General features: G+C 38.0%; 1 protein-coding gene across 3 annotated transcripts in view; it reads right to left on the bottom strand.

Moving 5' to 3' along the window:
• Nucleotides 1-19490, bottom strand: part of CDK19 (cyclin dependent kinase 19) — a 238178-nt gene that overhangs the window by 186176 nt on the left and 32512 nt on the right. Inside the window, exon 2 of one of the 3 annotated variants that reach the window (XM_036766309.1) lies at nt 12332-12393. The exons of the other annotated variants lie outside the window; for them this stretch is intronic. The gene's annotated coding sequence lies outside the window, so the exon portion shown is untranslated. The remainder of the gene's footprint in view (nt 1-12331; nt 12394-19490) is intronic. 3 annotated transcript variants of the gene reach the window in all.

Raw genomic sequence — 19490 nt, 5'->3', positions numbered from 1 at the left:
GTAAACTGATCCAACCATTCTAGAGAGCAATTTGGAACTATGCCCAAAGGGCTGTAAAACTGTGCACACTCTTTGACCTAGTAATACCAATTCTAGGTCTATATCCCAAAGAGACCATAAAAACAGGAAAAAAAACCCACATGTACAAAAATACTTATATCAGCTCTTTTTATGGTGGCAAAGAATTAGAAACTTTGGGGAAGTCCATCAATTGGAGAATGGCTGAACAAGTGGTGGTATATGAATGTAATGGAATACTTTTGTGCTATAAGAAATGCAGAGCAAATGGACTTCAGAAAAACCTGGAAAGACTTATATGAACTGATGCTGAGTGAAGTGAGCAGAACCAGGAGAACATTGTACAGAGCAACAGCCACACTGTGCAATAAATGACTTTGATAGACTTAGCTCTTCTCATCAATGCAAGGATCTAAGACAACTCCAAAAGAACTCTGGAGTCTGAATACAGATGGAAGCATACTATTTGCTCTCCTTTTCTCTTTTTTTATTTTTTGTTTCTTCTTTCTCATGGTTCTTCCCATTAGTTCTAATTCTTCTTTACAACATGACTAATATGAAAATATGTTTAATATTATGAATGTATAAGTAGAGCCTATATCAGATTGCACACCATCTTGGGGAGGGGGGAGGAGAGGAAGGGGTAGAAAATTTAAAACTCAAAATCTTATGGAAGTGAATGCTGAAAACTAAAAATAAATTAATTAATTATATTTTTAAGAAGGTTGGATAGCCATCTCTTACAAGCATTACTAAGATTCCCAAACTGCATGGGAGGGTGGGACTATGAGACCTCTAGGGTTCCTTACAATTCAAATACCTGCTTCTACGAAGATGAAATTGAAACAGAAATTAAGAACTAGGTGTTCCCTTCCCCAACTCTTCTGCGGAAGTGAGGAAATCCATGGGAGTCAAATATATGTTTATGAAATTTTTTACCAATGTATTAATCAGTTTTGCTAATTTGTCTTCTCATCCTTTTTCTTAAAAAAGTCTTAATTTTATGTGGGATGGCTCTCTTGAGGGGCTAGTGAAGAAATATAGAAAATTTAGGCAATGTAAAAGCAAAAGATGTCAATAAACACTTATTCTGAAAAAAAATTTTACTAGGTAGTCTCATAGTTTGCTCTGAAAAAAGAAAACAACTTTGTATCAAACATCTCTGGTTAAGAGTCTGATATCCAAGATACACATACAACTAATAGAAATATATAAAACCAAAAGTTATTCCCCAATAGTGGTAAAAAAAGATATGAGCATACAGTTCTCACCAAAAAAAAAAGAATTTTAAACTCTTAACAACTATATGAAATAAAGCTCCAAACCATTAAGAGACACATAAATCAAATCAAATCTAAGATTTCACTCAGAAAATTTGCAAGGATGACAAAAGAGGGTAATTATCAATGTTGGAGCAGTCAGATAATAAAAGGGACACTGCTATTCTTCATACTCTGAAGAGGACCAAAATAACATCACTACATTGGGGTCAAGACATAGCGTGTTTGACCATGGCTAGTCAATCCAACACAAGATAAGAAGGCTCTACCACAGGTTGGGCACAAATAGTTCGCTTAAACATTTGAGATGGATATGTCTCTAGAGTTGTACATCTCATGTTTCCTTTGTGCAACTGCAATTCTGCTTTGTTCATAGAGCACAGGGGACCTTCTTTGATGTGGGCATGCTATACTCAGCAGTCCTGTGCCAGTATCTCCCATGTCTCAGAATCAATACTAAAGTTCTTCAGAGAAACTATGATAGTGTTCTTGTACCACTGCTTCTGACCTCTATGTGAGTGCTTGCCTTGTTCAAATTCTCCATAAGATAGTCTTTTATGTCAATGCATGCTCAAAATTCAAAATACATGCCCAGGCCCCTGGAGTTCCACTCTGCAGTATAGTTGGAATGCTTGGCAGTTACCTTATCTCACCAGATAATCTTCAGAATCTTCCTAAGACAATTCAAATAGCAGCAGTTCAATTTTCTGGCATGAGGCTGGTAGACTGTCCAGGTTTCACAGGCATACAATAATGAAGTCAGCAGAATGGCTCTGTACACCTTCAGTTTGGTAGGCAGTCTAATACCTCCCCTTTCCCACACTTTTTTTCAGAGTCTCCCAAATGCTGACCTAGCTCTGGCAATGTGTGCATTAACTTCTTCATCTATGTGGACATCCCTGGAAAGTAAACTGTCAAGGTAAGCAAATTTATCCACAGCACTCAAAATTTCTTCAATTGCTACAACCTATGGTTCCACATATGGATGGTGTGGTGCTGACTAGTGGAGAACCTCTGTTTTCTTGGTGTTGATTGTCAGGCCAAAATTAGCACAACAGAGAACTGATCCATACTGTGTCGCACCTCAACCTCAGAGGCTGCACTGAGAGTGCATAATCAGCTGCTAATAAAAAGTCATGGCCCAACTCTCCCTCCATTTTAGTGGTGGCTTGTAGCCTTTTCAAGTTAAATAGTTTAACATCAGTGTGGTAAATGACCTAATGCACTTGTTGGTGGAGTCATGAACTGGTCAAACCATTCTGAAAAGTCATGTCTAGCCTCCCTGGAACATCCTAAGCTAAACAAATATTCCCAAGAGATTATTAACAAAAAGAAAGGTCTCCTATATACCAAACTATTAATAGCAGCATTTGTTTTACCGTAGCAAAAAATCTAGAAAGAAAATAGATGTTCATCAATTAGGAAATGACTAAATAAACTGCTGTCTAGGGAAAACTGGCATTCTGTAAGAAACAATAAATGAGAAATTCAGAATATGAACTGATATAAAGAGAAGTAAGCCGAACCAGGAAAATAATATGCACGACTACAATTATATACAGATAGATACTTAGATACAGATAACTATCTCTATATCTATACACATTTACCTATCAATATCTATTTAGCTATGTATCTATAGCTATCATTATAAAGAGATATAGATATGATATAGCTATATATATGGAAATAATGATAAAACAATAAAAACAAAACGCAGTAAAAGCATAATAATTAAGCTTGTCCTCAAAGAAGATAGCTTAGAAGGCACCTCCCTTACCTTCTGTAAAGAGGTGTGTAATACTACATGTGATGTAAGATTTTTTCAATATGTTAGTTCATTTCCTAAACTTTTTTTATTCTCTGTTATAAGGGACGGGTATTGGGAAGGGGATAATGGAAAGGATACGTGGGAAATTTAAGTGATGTAAAAAAAATCAATGTTAAAATAAGTTTGCAAGTGATAAGATATTCAATCAATCATCCTCAATCACAGGCTTTGGACTAAATGCTAAAAGTGCTTTGGAATTAGAATGACACTGCATAGGTACGAGCATTCAGAAGACTGAAGCTCATGCCTTAAGGTTCATCTATAAATTATCAAGCTAGTTTAGAACTGTGTGCCCTCCAATAAAACTCCTGAGGAAGAGCTGCCTTGGAGGGGAGGGAGAGGAAGGAGAGGCCTCAGCTTTGGCGTGGCCAGGTCTCCTTTTGGACTTCTCATCTTATCAGCAGTGTCCTAGCATCATCTCCAGATCAGCTGAGGACAGTGTCTATTTTGTAAGCTAAGAATGGACTAGACATAGATTCATAGCTCTACAAGAAGTCCAGCAAAGAAATACACTATGACTTACCTGAAGAAAACTTCTTAGGAACTCCACAAATGAGAGAAAAAAAAACTTTCAGAAAATAAGATCTATAATTACCCCCTTCACTATATGTGCTATTTAAGCTGAAGCCCATTTTCCCCTAGAATCTTTATGAGCTTATAAAAGAATGTATCAGAGGCCAGGGGAAGGAGAGGAGACTATAATCAACTGTACTGGGAAGGGAGGAGGGGAAGGGATAATAGTTGAGGTTACGCAGATGGTAGTAGAGAAAAATCCCTCAGTACTATCCCTAAAACTTGACCCAAGATTCATCTATGAGACTGGGAGTTGGGACATGAATCCCCAATTCCCTCCTTATACAGATTACAGTAATAAAAATTTATTTGGTATTTATTATGTAAATCTAGGATTGACCAAGTTGGTTCTCTGATAGTTTAGAATCAAGACTGAAATGAAATCACTTATTCATAGTTCTTCTAACAGTTAGCAAGAGGAGATTTACTTAGCCATAACAGGGAAAGGATATTCAGTAAGACTATATTGAGAGAACACCAAGCTCTCTCTTGCCTCTGAATTTTCCATAGTGGTCAGACAGCCAAACATTAAAAAGCTGGAGGCTCCTTGTGGTTTTTTGTGCTACCAGAATCTACATTAATAGCCCAAACCTTTAGTTCCCTGAGTCAATTAAGTCTCAAGAACTGTTTCAATATCTTTTAAATAAAAGAAATAGGATACCCTACATGGCAAGGGACTCCAGCAGATACACCTACCACAGTATTCTTGTTCAATATTACTGCAATAGCAGAACTGAATGCACATAATGAAAATTCTCCTAGCAAAAATCCACTTTCTACCTTTCAAAACATTTCTATCCTTTAATTATTTTCCAAACACAATCGAGGCATTTTCAAGGTAAAACCATCTTCTACATCTAAACAACAACAGCTAAGAACAATAATAACTTGACATTAAAATCTGCCTTGGATAAATAGTACCTATACATAAAAAAGGTCAGTCAATTATACCTTTCTTTTGTGTGTGTGTGATGTGTGTATGAGAGAGAGAGAGAGAGAGAGATAGATAGAAATAGCATGTGGCATTATCACCAAATCCATACTTGCTATGCCCAGTAGGACACTGATGCTGATCCCTCAATAATATTTTTCAAATTTCCCTCTTCAATATATAATTATTCCAGGATTGAAATTTGTTTTTAATTGTAAAAAAAATAAAAACCATGGCATTTCAAAATCAATATAAAACATTTAAAGACATTATGTCCTAAAGAATGGTAAACTATCACTCTACCAAAACACAACAAAGAATCCACAAATAAGGATCTTGCTATGGCAAATTCCCTTTCGTTGAAATTTGGAATTGTGAGTGGATGCCCAAGAGCTAATGTTAATTGCTGTGATAGTTCTTCTTCAGTATCCCAGTAAGAACAAACTATTTGGCGATTAACAAACCATAATCTTTCAATTACACGTGAAAGCCAAAAGCTCTTACCTTTTAATTTACATCAATACCTTCTTGTACCAAGTATCACAAGGGAAAAATTCAGCTACAATATAGATTGTATAAAAATTCTGGTTAAGTGTACCCTGGCCACAGATAAGCCCAATTCACAAAATTTTTACTTAGATCTACTTTCTTTCAGTAAAAAGAGAAAAGAGAGATCAAACTCTTGCTTAGACAGGAGTTAAGGGAAAACCAAGGGCAGTAAGTGAATCAAGGTATATTCTTCCTGATTGCTAGAAAAAGGTGAGAAACACAGTTGTGGGGATAACAGGGTTTCCTGGGCCCCTGCCTGAGGAAGAATCACATGATGGTCCCTTAGTCTATGGGGATCACAGGACCCCTCTAGGCAGGGTCAGACCCTGAGGAAGGCCCAAGTGATAGCCCCTTAGAACGGCGATAAAGACCACAAGGCTCCCAAGACAGGGCCAGAAGACCCAAGCGATGGCCCCTTAAGAACACTGTGCAGACCGCAGGGCTCCCTGAGGCAGACCCAAGTGGTAGTCCCCTTAACACCACTGTGGGGATCACAGGACTCCTCAAGGCAGGGTCAGGAAGTAAGCCCAAGACATGCTTCCACAGCTCATTGCTTTCCTGGTAATGTAACCTTAGGAAGATCCATGTGATTTGCCCATTCTCACTCAATGAACTCAGGACCAGAGTGGGCAGAGGAAGGCATTTATTAAGCTCCTCAAGAGAGAACATGTACAGTGCTCAGTAGGAACACTCACATTGATACAGAAGCAGGAGCAAGGGTAACCAGTTCCTCCAGCCATTTGAAGTAGGGTTAGTTTACATTCTTTACTTTTCTTAACTTATACAGTTTACGTAAGTAGGATAGTAAGGATACAGGAGCGAAAGTGAAGTTAAATAGTTATATCTTCCTTGTCTGAGTTAGGATTAATCTACATTCTCCCTCTTTAACATATGCAAATTATGCTGAGCAGTAGGCCTGGACACTTGACCAAGACCTGACCCTTGAACTGACATGATCAGCCTCCCTGACCCCAGGGTGGCCACGGTCTTGGTCAATGAACTTTAACTCAGCCATACGGGTAGCTTCTGTGGGAGGAAAACCAGGTAGAATACTATCTTTTCTTCCAGGTTTCAATAATAAATCTCTAATTTTTATTTTACTAAGCCCTTTCTTCCCCTTTCACTAACAGAGTGAACTACTGCTCTATTATTAGTACTCATAATAAGCCATTGTGATGCGCCAAAATTAGGTCCCTTGTACAGCAGGCATTGGCCTAAACCAGTGACTACAGTGGATGATGAGGAGCACAGACCTTGGCACAATTATTTCATAATGTTTTAGAGACAGTAGTCAAGAGGAAAAAAAAACCCTCCAATGCCAGAATATTCCCTCATGGGTACCTGGGCCAGGTATTCCATCACCCAATTATTACGTACCCTCTGGAGTAAATCCAATCAAAGAGACCAGGAAGCCTAAAGATAAGGATGAACAACCAGGGCATTACAAGGAACACTGCCTACTCCTCAAGATTTAAAAACAAATTCAGGAAACAGACAAACTCTAGAAGGTGACCGATGTATAGATGGTGAAAGGAACTAGTACCTATTTGTTAACAGTCCATAAGATCTACTTTCTACCACCCACTAAACAAGGGACAAAGACCAAGGGTCAGCAAGTTATTGGGCTGCCTGCTAACATCTCTCAGAGGAATATAAAGACTCCTTCTTGACTAGTCATTAACACCAGATTAATCCACTGAGGATTTCAGGGCAATAAGGGCAAAGGTAAGAAAGGGGATGAAGGCCAAGTACCAATCCACTTATTAGAGACCCTGTAACAAAAAAAGGTTCCCTCCACTGACTAGCTGCTTCAGCTACCAGATAATAGAACATGGCATTTGAAATTATTCAAAGCGAAATTTCTCAGAAACATTAAATGTAATTAACAGAACCCCAATAGGGTGATCCAACTCTATTCCAATGGATAGAGGAGTCAAAACAAATGCAGTAGCCAAAAAAAGGGGAGTTTTAGATTAATGGGTTGACCCCCCAAATGGGGACTAAGTTCATGCAGGAATGGCATTTCTGGGTTAGATCTACAAAAATACCAAGAAGGAAATCACAGTATCCCCAGAAACCTAACCACCTTCCTAGCAAAGAAGAAACGATCCAGCACAATCTATCACTCTGCCCATGTGAAGCCCCTATTAGGCTCTAGTTATAATGAGCCCTGGAGTGGTTCAGAAAATACTGACAGCCTTGTTCACAAAACTAGAGAGGGCAGATTTAGGTACTTGTCAGCATGACTAAGTAAAGGAACCCCTAAAGCCACCTATAAAAGAAAAGGAGGCCCTGTCTCCATGAAATTTCTGGGCAATGGAGAGGGGTTGTTATGAATGCCCCATCTACCTCTGCATCTAAAGCCAAAAAAAAAAAGCTACAGGGAGAATTATGGTCCATGGAGCAAGTAACAATACCTCTACATTTGGCCAATTCAAGGGCAATACACAACAAAAGGCCTTACCCAGGGGCATGGTATGAAAGGATGAGGAGAGAGAACAAGTCTTCACCTCAATTACTGGATCCAGGATTTTAAAATCCTAATTCCATGGACCATAACATAAACAGAAGAGACTCAAGGAGTAATCATTTTGAAAGCAAAATCAACTCCCAAGTAAAGGTGAAATATTAGCCACTGCCTATGATGGGGATTCCCTCTTTTTATGCCTCAGTAAGTGCCCCAGGTATGAGGGGTTCCCAGAAGACATTGTACCTCCTAACCTAACCTAAGCATTCTTCCTCTCTGGGCCAACGACTATCAGATCAGCAAATGTGGACTGAGCTGCACCTAACCCCAGGGCAATTCCTCCCTGAAATTCTGCTAGATCCCACTGAACCTTAGCTTCTGTGCCACCCTCCCCCCTCACTCCACCTTCAGCAGATCCAATAATCCTCCAGATCAGATGAGAAAAGGGTATGTCCCAGAGCAGCCATTAGATCTGGAGCTAGGCACTCTCTACAGTCACCTAAAATCAAAGTCCTAATGCCTGAGTCTGTCCAGGAGGGCTTCCTAGCCTCCCAGAGCAGCCACCTAATCGCATTACAGACAGCTGACCACCTACCACTCCTGAGCCATTTTCTTACACACAAATCCCCCAGCCTCTTTCCAACTACACACTGCTGCCCCATCCTCTTTCAAAGTACACAATGTTGCCTGAAGCTCTTGGACAAGTCTACCCCTGACTGAACCTATGGAGAATAACCAGTCTGAACTCATTCCTCAATTAATATATTCCCACCTTGTCATTTTCTTCCCATCCCATGCATTCTAAACTCTGGGCTACCATTATGCAAACTCCCCATCTACATACCCTACTGACCATTCCCTTATTCCTATCCCCCCAAATAAACCCCGCTAAGATCCCATTCAAAGCCTGCCTAAGCCTTTCATTGTGCTCTCCTGAATCCCTATTCCATAGGAAACAAACCAGCTTTGATCCTAAATCTTTTCCAGCTGCTCCCATCTTTTTTCACTGAGACATGGCTTCCTCCTGATGGCATAGGTTCCCTGGCTACCCCTTCTGGCACTGGTTGCACTTTCATTCATACATCTACCCTACCCCCAATCCTTGACTGTGATGGAAGAGTTTAAATATCCCTTTGTCCCCACTGGCATTTGCAGACTCTCCCTCTATCACTCAGTAACCTCTTCCCCCTTGTGGTTCATTAAACTTATATTCATCACTCAATCAAGGTTCTGGTGTCTGTTGCCTACTCACTTCTATAACATTCTCCTTCCTTCCTCAATGAATTCAGCTCCTAGCTCACAATCTCTCTCTTCTCCAACTCCTGCCCTCATGGTAGGGGATTTCAACATACATATAGATACTCCCTTAAACACCCTTAGCCTCCCAGTAACTGAGCTTGTTCATTTCCTATGATCTACTACTTCCACCCCACCACAGCTATACAGAGGTCATAACCTTGACCTTGCCCTCACCCACAAATGAAACACTTTCATATTCATGAACTCTGAAATTCTTTTATCTGACCACAAGCTGTTGTTATTCCACTTCTCCCTCGCACCCCCAAATCTATTCTTTGTCCTCACCATGATCTCCTATCCCTCCACTCCTCAGTTCTTTCCCAGACCCTTACTCTTACACTGTACACTCTCCTCCCTTCCCAATTATGGTTCCACAGTGAACCAGCTTAACTCTACACTGCTCTCTTCTCTCAAGTCTCTTGCCTCCATATCCTGTCAAAGACCTTACAGTGTTTAAGCCACAGTCTTGGATTACTTCCACTATCTGCTGCCTTCACTCCTACTTATATACTGCTGATGAAGAAACTCAGGAACCAGTACTTACTACTGCCACTCTAATTTATGTTATACAATCTCAACTGGGCCCTCACTGCAGCGAGGCAATCCTTTTACACCTCCCTACATATCCTGCTCACCACAACATCTTTTCTAAAACTTTTCATCCCTCCTCAAACCTTCCATGGCTCTCCTGTTCCCCATCCTTTGGAGAAAGGGGAGTGTAGGAGAGATAGGTTATGAAGGGCTTTGAATGATAGAGGATATCTTCACCAAACTGAAAAAACCCTTATTTGATTTGTCCATCCCTATTAGCTTTTGTTCCATATCTGTCTTCCCTTTCATAGCTAAACTCCTTAAGAAGGCTGTACAATACGTGTCACCACATCTTCTGCTCTCACTCTCTTCTTAATTCTCTGCAATCTGGCATGTGACTTCATCATTCAACTGAAACTGCTCTCTCCAAAGTTACTAATGATCTCTTAACTGCCAGATCTAATGGGTTTTTCTCAAGCTTCATGCTTCTTAACCTCTCTGCAGCTTTAACTCTGTGGACCAGTCTCTTTTTCTAGATGCTCTCTTCTCTATGTTTACATGACACTACCCTCTCCTTGTTCTCCTCCAGAGCCTGCCTGACCATTCCTTCTCAGGCTCCTTTGCTAAATCTTCATCCAGGTCAGGCCACCCAACTGTGGGTATCTCTCGAGGTTCTGTCTTAGACCCGCTTCACGTCTCCCTCCCTTTTACTTCACTTGGTGATCTCATCCATCAACTCTCATGGATGCAACCATTATCTACACGCAAATGCTGTTCCTCTGACTTCCAGTAACACATCTCCAACTTCCTTTTAGCCATCTCAAACTGGATGTCCAGTAGACATCTTAACATGTCCAAAACAAAGCTCCTCTTTTCTCCCAAACCCTCCCCTCTTTCAAACTTTGCTATGTCTACCTAAAGCACTACCATCCTTCCAGTCTCCCAGGTTCATAACCTCACACAGTTCATCTTAAACTTCTCATTTTCCCTCCTCATGATACATATATCACAACTGCTAAATCTTAATCATTTCTAAAAGCACAGAATCTTGAATCCAACTCCTTTTCACTAACACAACTAACACCAGAGAGTTCAAGCTCTTGTTGCCTCTTACTTCCACTACCGCAAGAGCCTCCTGATTGGTCTCCCTACTTCAAATCTCTTACCATTCCAGTCCACCCTATACACCTGCTGCCAAAATAATTTTTCTTACTTCCTATTGCCTCTAGGATCAAATATAAACTCCTCTGGTAAGCTTTTAAATCCCTTCACAACCTATCTTTTCCAGCCTCATTTGACACATTAACTGCCCTGTCAACACTCTAAGATGCAGCTAAAATGACCTGTTCTCTGTTCCTCACATGATGACACTATACTTTTGCACTGGCTGTCCCATATACCTGGAATGCACTCAAAGTTTACCTCCTTTCCTATAAAGTGCAACTCAAACAGCATCTTCTAAAGGAAACTTTTCTTGATTTCCTCTCAACTTCTAGGGTCATCCCTCCCCCAAACTACCATCTATTCACTTTATTTTTTGCTGTTTTTATTGCTGTTTTTGCTACTTTTTATTTATAGCGTAAGTACTTGTCTACTCCACTGGAATATAAGTGCCTTACATGCAGGCACTGTTACTCTTCATACTTGTATCACCAACACCTAGTACAGTGATTGCCTTATAGTTCTTTAATGACATGTAGATAGTATTTTATTAAATGATTAATATTTCCCATTAGGAAAGCCTAAGTTGTATATTTTTAATTTTGGAAAATTAAGTAGATGAACAATAGAAAATACTCTAATAATTTTTATCACTGGCTACCAACAAAGTGGGATAATGGTAAATAAGACTATTATATCTGAACAGCTGATTAAAGAACTATAATGGAATCATTTCATATGAGTATCCCTAAAGAAAATTGTACCCCAAAATGCTTAACCTATCCAGGAATAGTTTATGGAGGCTGGAATATCTTTCTTAAAAAGTGTGCTGTCCATGAATTTTCCAAAGAAGTTTTATAAGCCATTTCAAGAATTCAAAGGAATTAATATCTCCATCTGGCATTTAAAAGTCAAACTCTTTCTCTGAAATATAAAAAATGTTAACCAGAATAAAGATTTCAAAATATATTAGCCATATTTACTAACTTGTAAAAAAGTAATTAAGATCTATGTAAAAAAGATTAAAATCCCTGCCACAGGAAAAAAAAGGAACCTAAGAGAAAGTACTGAATTCCCAAAGGACAAGCAATTAGCATACTTACTATAAAAACCAAACTTTCTGGCACATTCTTCATATAATAAAATTTCAAGGACAAGTCTTCCTTTAGTAAAAATACTTACCCTTAAGTTCGTTAGGATCCAGCCAAGGGTGGGGAACCTGCTGCTTCTAGGCCACATGCAGCCCTCAATCTGAAGTTCACAAAAGGGTCCCACTTGGAAGTTTAGATTCAGTCAAAGGGCCACATGTGGCCTCAAGGACCCAGGTTCCCCAATCCTGATAGACTGTCTCCCAATTAAATACGAAGACCCATTCTAGTAAAGATAGTGCAAAAAAATATATGGTAAACACTACATATCACAATAACTCTCCCTCTATTTTTCCCTAATTATCTGTAATCAAGCAAAATAAAGAGATGCTATTAGTTAAGGGCAAAAGTAAAGATATTCAAGAAGTCCAGAGACTTAAAGATAATTTCATCTTTTCATGGATCCATTCCTGGATATCATATGTAAGGACACTATTTAAATTATTAATATTTTTGCTATCCTTCCTGAAAAGCAGCATTAAGTCATGGCACCCAATCCAGCACACACACACAATGACACCAGAAGGCAGCACTCCTCTTTACCTTCTGCTGAATATTCTGCTACCTCCAAGGCTTGAGGTCCATACAGGAAGCCCTTCTGGAATCTATGAACATAGCAGAGGCAAAAGGCAGAGAAGTTTATGTAGATTTGTTCTACTTCCCAAAACATAAAATGCCAAATGCCTATTACAAGTCTACACATCTTACCAAAAAAAGTCAGTTAGGTTTGACAACATGCAAACCAACACTGTATTAGTAACATCCAGATATTACATTTCATTCAGTTAACGAATTAAATTTTAAAATATAAAAAATTTGGACTTGGCTCATCTGACAAAAATAATTGCTCCAGGGATAAGGAAAATTATAATCATAAAATATAAATGTAGATATTTAAGCAAATAGATTGTGATAGCTCATCGTAACAGTATGGAGAAAAATTTAAATACAAAACTTTTCAAAAACTCTTGTTCCCAAAGTGGAGTTTGATGGTCCCTAGAGCTATATTCGCCTTTAACTAAGACTTTTCAAGGTTAGTAAAAAGCTAGAAAGGTGGGAGGACATCTTCTCAGAAAGTGTTCAAACGATCATATTGTGTAAACAATCATCCCCCTCCATCTTTCATGTATCTTCAAAATCTCCACTTCCAATGGCTCCTTTTCCATTTGTATATAAATATACTCCGCTCTTCCCAATCTTGAAAAGGAAAAAGTTTTCTAACTCATCTATAATGAGACAACAGGCAAGTGGTTAAAAAAAAAAAAGTTAGAGGACCTAAGTTCCAATCTTAGCTCTCATACTTATTAACTATATGATCCTAGTTTCAGTTCCCCTACTCTCTAAAATGGGGACAATATTTGTACTATCTACCTTTCAGGGTTGTTCTGAGGAAAATATTTTATAAAGCTTATGTATTAGAGGTATATGCCTTGAGCAAGGTTTCAATCTAGAAAACATACCAGTCTAGCTTCCACTGGCCACTTCCCTTCAAGAAGCTTTTTCCCTTGTCCCCCTCCCAATTCAAGAATGCTATGTCCCCTGACCAGATTTCATACGTTACTTTGTACCTTTCTAATACATTTCTGCATTATTTTGTATGATATATGTACGTATGACAATTCTCCCGCAACTAGCACAGTGGTCTGAATGTAAGTGCTTAATAAAAGTATCAATTAAAACCTAATTAAGCACCTACAGTTTAAAGGAGGAGAGAGGAGATTAAGTTCCAAGAGGAAAGAGGAGACGATAAAGAATTATTTAAAGAAACAGAAAGAGGTAAAATGATATTGCAATAGTAAAAGATATCCTACAAGGCAATCAAATTTTCATAAGAGAATCAGGGATTCCATCAAGTGAAACATTTAGATTTCAAATGATACAAGGAAATGTAATAATACGAGCTAAGGAGAAGTCAGATAAACAAGTATAAATTTTAAAAACAGGAGAGATCCACAAAACTTAGTAAGGGCCAATTAAGATCACTAAATGACTAAGAGTGCTTAGGTGCCATTACTTTAAAATACTTTATGTGAGTAAAATTAATTTCAACCTCCACAAAGTTTCATGCTGATACATCATTAAGTCTTTGGGGTATCCCAGAGTTCTGGGAGGCAATGAGTACTTTAGTACTAAAAGCAGTAGGCAGGGTTGATCAAGCTATACAAGTACAGACCTAGTAAAAGTACCATACCTAAACGGGTGTATCACCAATAAGTTGTCCACTAGTTGATCAATTTTTTGGCCAAGACAACCAATGAAACAAAACAAAACAAAAGAAAAAAGGCTGTCAGAACTATGCAGTCCTCTTTTGCTTCCAAAGTGACAATGATAAAGTAGTAGAAAAGGGTCAGAGTGTGCCAAGAATGATACAATATTTATAGAAAGTCTGCAAACTAACAATTGTTACTGTAAATGTAGTATCATTGTCCAAAACCAAAAAATTGAAATTCTATTAAAAGAATTAAGTCACATCAATACGGGAGGTTTCATTATAAACGAAATCCAAAAAAAAAAAAAGAAAGCTGTAACTTAATGAAAGAATGGCTCACAAGTCCTTTAATTAATGTTAAAGTAGTTGTCATACCAGATACCACCTTAGACTACAAGGTTACCTCTCCCACTTTCTACTGTGACTGCCATTGGGACTACGCGCCACAGCCATAAACATCCGATACCCCATGGCCGTGGGCTTCAACAAGGGCCACAAAGTTACCAAAAAACGTTTCAAAGCCACGACACTGCCGCTGCCATGGGCACTTGACCAAACACACTGAGTTTGTGAGAGAGATGATCCAGGAAGTGTGTGGATTTGCCCCTTATGAGAGGCAGGCCATGGAACTGTTAAAGGTCTCTAAGGATAGGAGAGCCCTTAAGTTCATCAAAAAAAAAAGGGTGGTAACTCCATCCAGGTGAAGAGGAAGAGAGAGGAGCTCAGCAATGTCCTAGCTGCCATGAGGAAGGCTGCTGCCAAGAAGGACTAAACTGGACCCTGCCAATCTTCCCCACTTACCCAATAAGGATTTGACAAATAAAAAAAATTGTTCAAAATTATTTGGTTTCATCATAACTAAACCATTGAATGAGACATTTGGGTCAGCTCCTCTTGCAATGTTCATAACGAACACAGGGCAGGAATGGGAAGGGGTGGTATTAGCCTCAGATTATGGGCCAACATTTGTTATAGAGGATGAAGAGGTACAAAAAATTCTATTAACAATTTTGTAGGATGCTTTCGGTCTCCAAGTTAACACATACGTTGATATGCAGAGATTTCAAAAAAAAAAATGAACACAGAAGAAAAGTCAAAAAAGTATGTGGAAAAAATAATCATTCAGGTTAAGAAATTTAAAAGGCCAAAAATTTGAAGACTACTCAGAAATTTTGCACTTATTTATGATACTTTCTTAGAAGAGCCAGAAAATTGAAAACATCAAAACATCACAAAAATAAAATTATCTAAATCCTAACACATAGTAAGTAATAGTTATCGATCTGGGAATCATATAAGAATCTCTGGGTACAGTCAAATTAACCAGATAGAACAAAGGTCATAATCAATATCTATTTTTTAAATGGGTAATAAGACAACACTATACATCTCCAACTACTTCATTAAGAATTATTCCCACAAGCTATCATGCTAATAAACAGGAAATTGAAAAAGATAAAGATATTGATTATCACAATTTCCTTCATTAGTTTACTTAATGTTAAAGTAGTTGTCATTATCAGATACCACTTTAGACAACAAATACCTTACGTCCTCACCAAGTAGAGAGACATGGCAGCCAAGCGAAACATTAGTTTAGTTGAATCATTCATTAAGCATCTACTATGTACCAGACCTATAACCCTGTAGAAACAAAGGCAAAAGACAACCCTGCTCTCAAAGAACTCACACAAACATGTATAGCAAGGTGGTGCAGTAGATAAAGTACAGAGCATAAAGTCAGGAAGACTCAACTTCCTGAGTTAAATCCGGCCTCAGATGCTTACTAGCTGTGTGACCCTGGGGAAATCACCTAACTCCGTCTGCCTCAGTTTCTTCATCTGTAAAATGAGCTGGAGAAGTAAATGGCAAACCATTCCAGTATCTTTACCAAGAAAACCCCAAATGTGGTCATGAAGAGTCACAACTAAAATAACTGAAACTATCTATCCACACATATACACATATATATGTATATATATTATATATAAAACATACTAAACTTATAGAAGAGATAATCTCAGAGGGAAAGCACTATCATTAAGAAAGAATGGGGGGAAAAAACTTTCAAAGTGGACTGTAGCTGAAACTTGAAAGAAGCTAGGAAGTAGAGATTAATAGGGAGAAGGTCCAGGCATAAAAGGGGAAGGGGGGAGGGGAAGAGAGAGAGAAAAGGGGGGAAAGCCAGTGAAAATACACAGAACTAGGAGCTTCTTGTGTGAGGAATAATAAGAAGGCTAGTGTCATTATATCAAAGAGTAAATGGGAGGGAATACAGTATAAAAAGATAGGAAACACTTTTGTTATCAAAAAAGATATGCCATGCATCACAATCAGTACTCAAGGTATCTTAGAGGGAAAAGGGCATTTTATAGACGAGATAGATTGACAATGCTACCCTTACTCATTTGCCTTCAGTATATGGTGGTGTATTGCCATTTGCATATAACCAGTTAAGGGAATTTGCGCAGATTATATTGTACAAACTAACCGTAAAAGGATTCAACAAGGAAACTTCAGCTTTAAAATAATACTGACATTATAAACACCATCAAATAACAAGAAAATGGCAGTTGACACTTCTTAATAAGAGGTAAAAATAAATCATATCTGACAAAAAGCTGGCATAAAAATCCAAAATTATAGATTATTTGAAATATAGATTGAAATTCACTATAAATATGGAAGAGTCTACAGAATTGAGAAGTCTCACCCTAAGTGTACATTGCACCTTGAAATGAGAGAACCATAATACAAAGCCATCACAATTACCAAGATATCTTAAAACTAAGTTTTTTGTTATCAAAAAGGACATGGGCGTCACTCTAAAAACTCTACCATCTGCACATTTTAAAACTCTGCAAACAAAAAAAATCTCCAAAACTGAATTTTAATGGACTTTGTTAAAAAAAATATAGTACCTTTCACTCAATTCGCAAATACAGGTAACCAACATCATGGAAGATGGAACTTTACTAGCCAAAGGAATTTCAAGAAAAACCTTTGCATGACTGGTGGACAGCACTGAAAAATGAGTGTGCTGATTTAGTAAGCACAGTCCATGATGCCTTTCTTCCATTTCAATCTACTGATCTTTGTGAGGTATCTTTTTCAGTTACAACAACAATTTTTATAAAGTACTGAAAAAAAAATCCACATAGCACCAGATATCATAAATCACTGAAACTATACTTTTAAAAATGCAGAAGCATATTCAATTGCATTGTCCTCACTAAAAATATTTTTATCAATATTGTTTAGTGAAAATAAAAGGTTTTACACCACTAATGAAATGAATAATTATATTTAAATATTGTTTCAATTCTTTTTATTTCTATTTTTATGTTTTACAGTGCATGTATAATATACTAATACAGTAGTAAATCATATAACAGACATATGTAAATTTAGAGCACATTCTAAAATAAAAATTTTTAGGTACAGATAAGATACATGAGAAAACAAGCTTGGAAACCACTAGTGTCATCTAATGCAAGAGTTATCTTGTAGATGAGATTCTTATTCTGGTGCTGTGTCCTCTTAAGTTTCTTCCAAGATAAGTCTAAAACTTAAGATACTGAGATTCTGTAAAGACCTTTTTCATTATCTTTCTACTTATCTCCAAGCTACTGGCTTACTTTTCCATCCTTCATGTGTTTACTAGCATAATTCTTAAACATCATTCTCACCATATCACTCCTCTACAAAGAAACAAAAAACCTTCAGGGGCTCCCTACTCCCTATAGAATAAAAGTATAAACTCCTGATCCTGGAATGTATCTAATAATTAAACATAGCACTTGATGATTTGCATAGTGCTTTACATAAACGATCTCCTCTGATCCTTAATCTTGTGAGGTAAGTACTATTATTACTTCTATTTTGGAGATCAGGAAACTGAGTCTCAGAGAGATTAAATGGCTTGCCCAATTTCATGCTGTTAGTGCATGAGGAGGGATTCAAACCTGCCTTCACACCTCACCAATCTATCCATTTCCTGGCTCCAATTCTGCTCCCCACAATCTGGCTCCAACCTACCCTTACAGTACAGGCATATCTTGTTTTATTGTGCTTCACAGATACTGCATTTTTTACAAACTAAAGGTTAGTGGCAACCCTGCATCAAGCAAGTCTATTGGTGCCATTTTTCCAAGAGCATATGCTCACATTATATCTCTGTCACGTTTTGGTAATTCTCCCAATATTTCAAATTTTTCATTATTATTATTGTATCTATTATGGTGATCCACAATCAGTGAACTTTGATGTTGCTGTTATAATTGTTTTGGGGCATCACAAACTGCATCTACAATAAGACAGCTAACTTAATCAATTAATGTATGTGTTTGAACTGCTCCTACAACCAGCTGTTCCCCCATCTCTCTTCCTCTCCTTAGATTCTCCCTGTTCCCTGAGAAACAGCAATATTGAAGAATTTTAAATTAACTTGGTTGATAAAGCAGTGGCAGGGTTTGTGAAGACTGACTCCAACTTTACTACTGTGGGTAACATCCCATGTTACAGAGAAATCTTTCATGAAAGGAAGAGTCAATCAATGCAATAAACTTCATAGTTGTCTTCTTTTAAGAAATTGCCAGTCACCCTAACCTTCAGCAACCACACCCTGATCAGTCAGTAGCCATCAACACCAAGGCAAGACCCTTTACCAGCAAAAAGATTATAACTCATAAAAAGATTACAATTTGGTGAAGGCTCAGATGAAGGTTAGCATTTTTTAGCAAAAAAGTATTTTTTTAATTAAGGTATATACATTTTTAAGACATAATTACATACTTAATAGACTACAATAAGATATAAACTTTTATATGCACTGGGAAACCAAAAAGCCATGTGACTCACCTTACTGTGATACTCACTTTATTGCAAAAGTCTAGAACCAAACCTACAATATCCCCAAGGTATGCCCATGCTACACTCTGTCATGTTTACTCTCGTATTACAGCCAAACAGAACTACTTCCTATCCATCCCACATTCTCATCTTACTCTTTTCTATCTCAAACATTTGCTCTAGCTATTTCTTATGGAGCAGCCATCAAATTCTACTCCATTCACTAAAGTTCTTCCTTTCCATTAAAGCCCAACGCTCAAGTGCTATGTCTCCCACTCTTCAAATTTCTGGGAATGTTCTGCCCTTAAAAATTCTCCTTTGCACTTACCACACTCTCCCTTGTATCATAGTTATTTGTGTGTCTTTTCTCCTAATTAAACCCTATATCAACTCCTTCAGCATAGGTTATGTCTCATCTTCAGATCACCAGTCCCTAAAGCAGTCCCTCACACAGGATAAATGTTTGCTGAACCGGTTTTTTTTTTGTTTTCCAGGATATGGCCACAGAGTTAGAAGGGGAGAGCCTAAGATGACCTAGCTGGAGGGCCAACTGAAAAGAAGTCTTTGCTTAGGCTCCAATATATATGAAAGCTGGAGAAGATTGTTTCAGAAAGGGTCGTTCAAAGCTAGCAAATTCTGTGG

The sequence above is a fragment of the Trichosurus vulpecula genome, chromosome 7 (genome assembly GCF_011100635.1).
Source record: "Trichosurus vulpecula isolate mTriVul1 chromosome 7, mTriVul1.pri, whole genome shotgun sequence".
NCBI classification, from domain to species: Eukaryota; Metazoa; Chordata; class Mammalia; order Diprotodontia; family Phalangeridae; genus Trichosurus; species Trichosurus vulpecula.
Note: the sequence above shows the minus strand (reverse complement) of the source record. Positions and strands in the feature narration are given on the sequence as shown.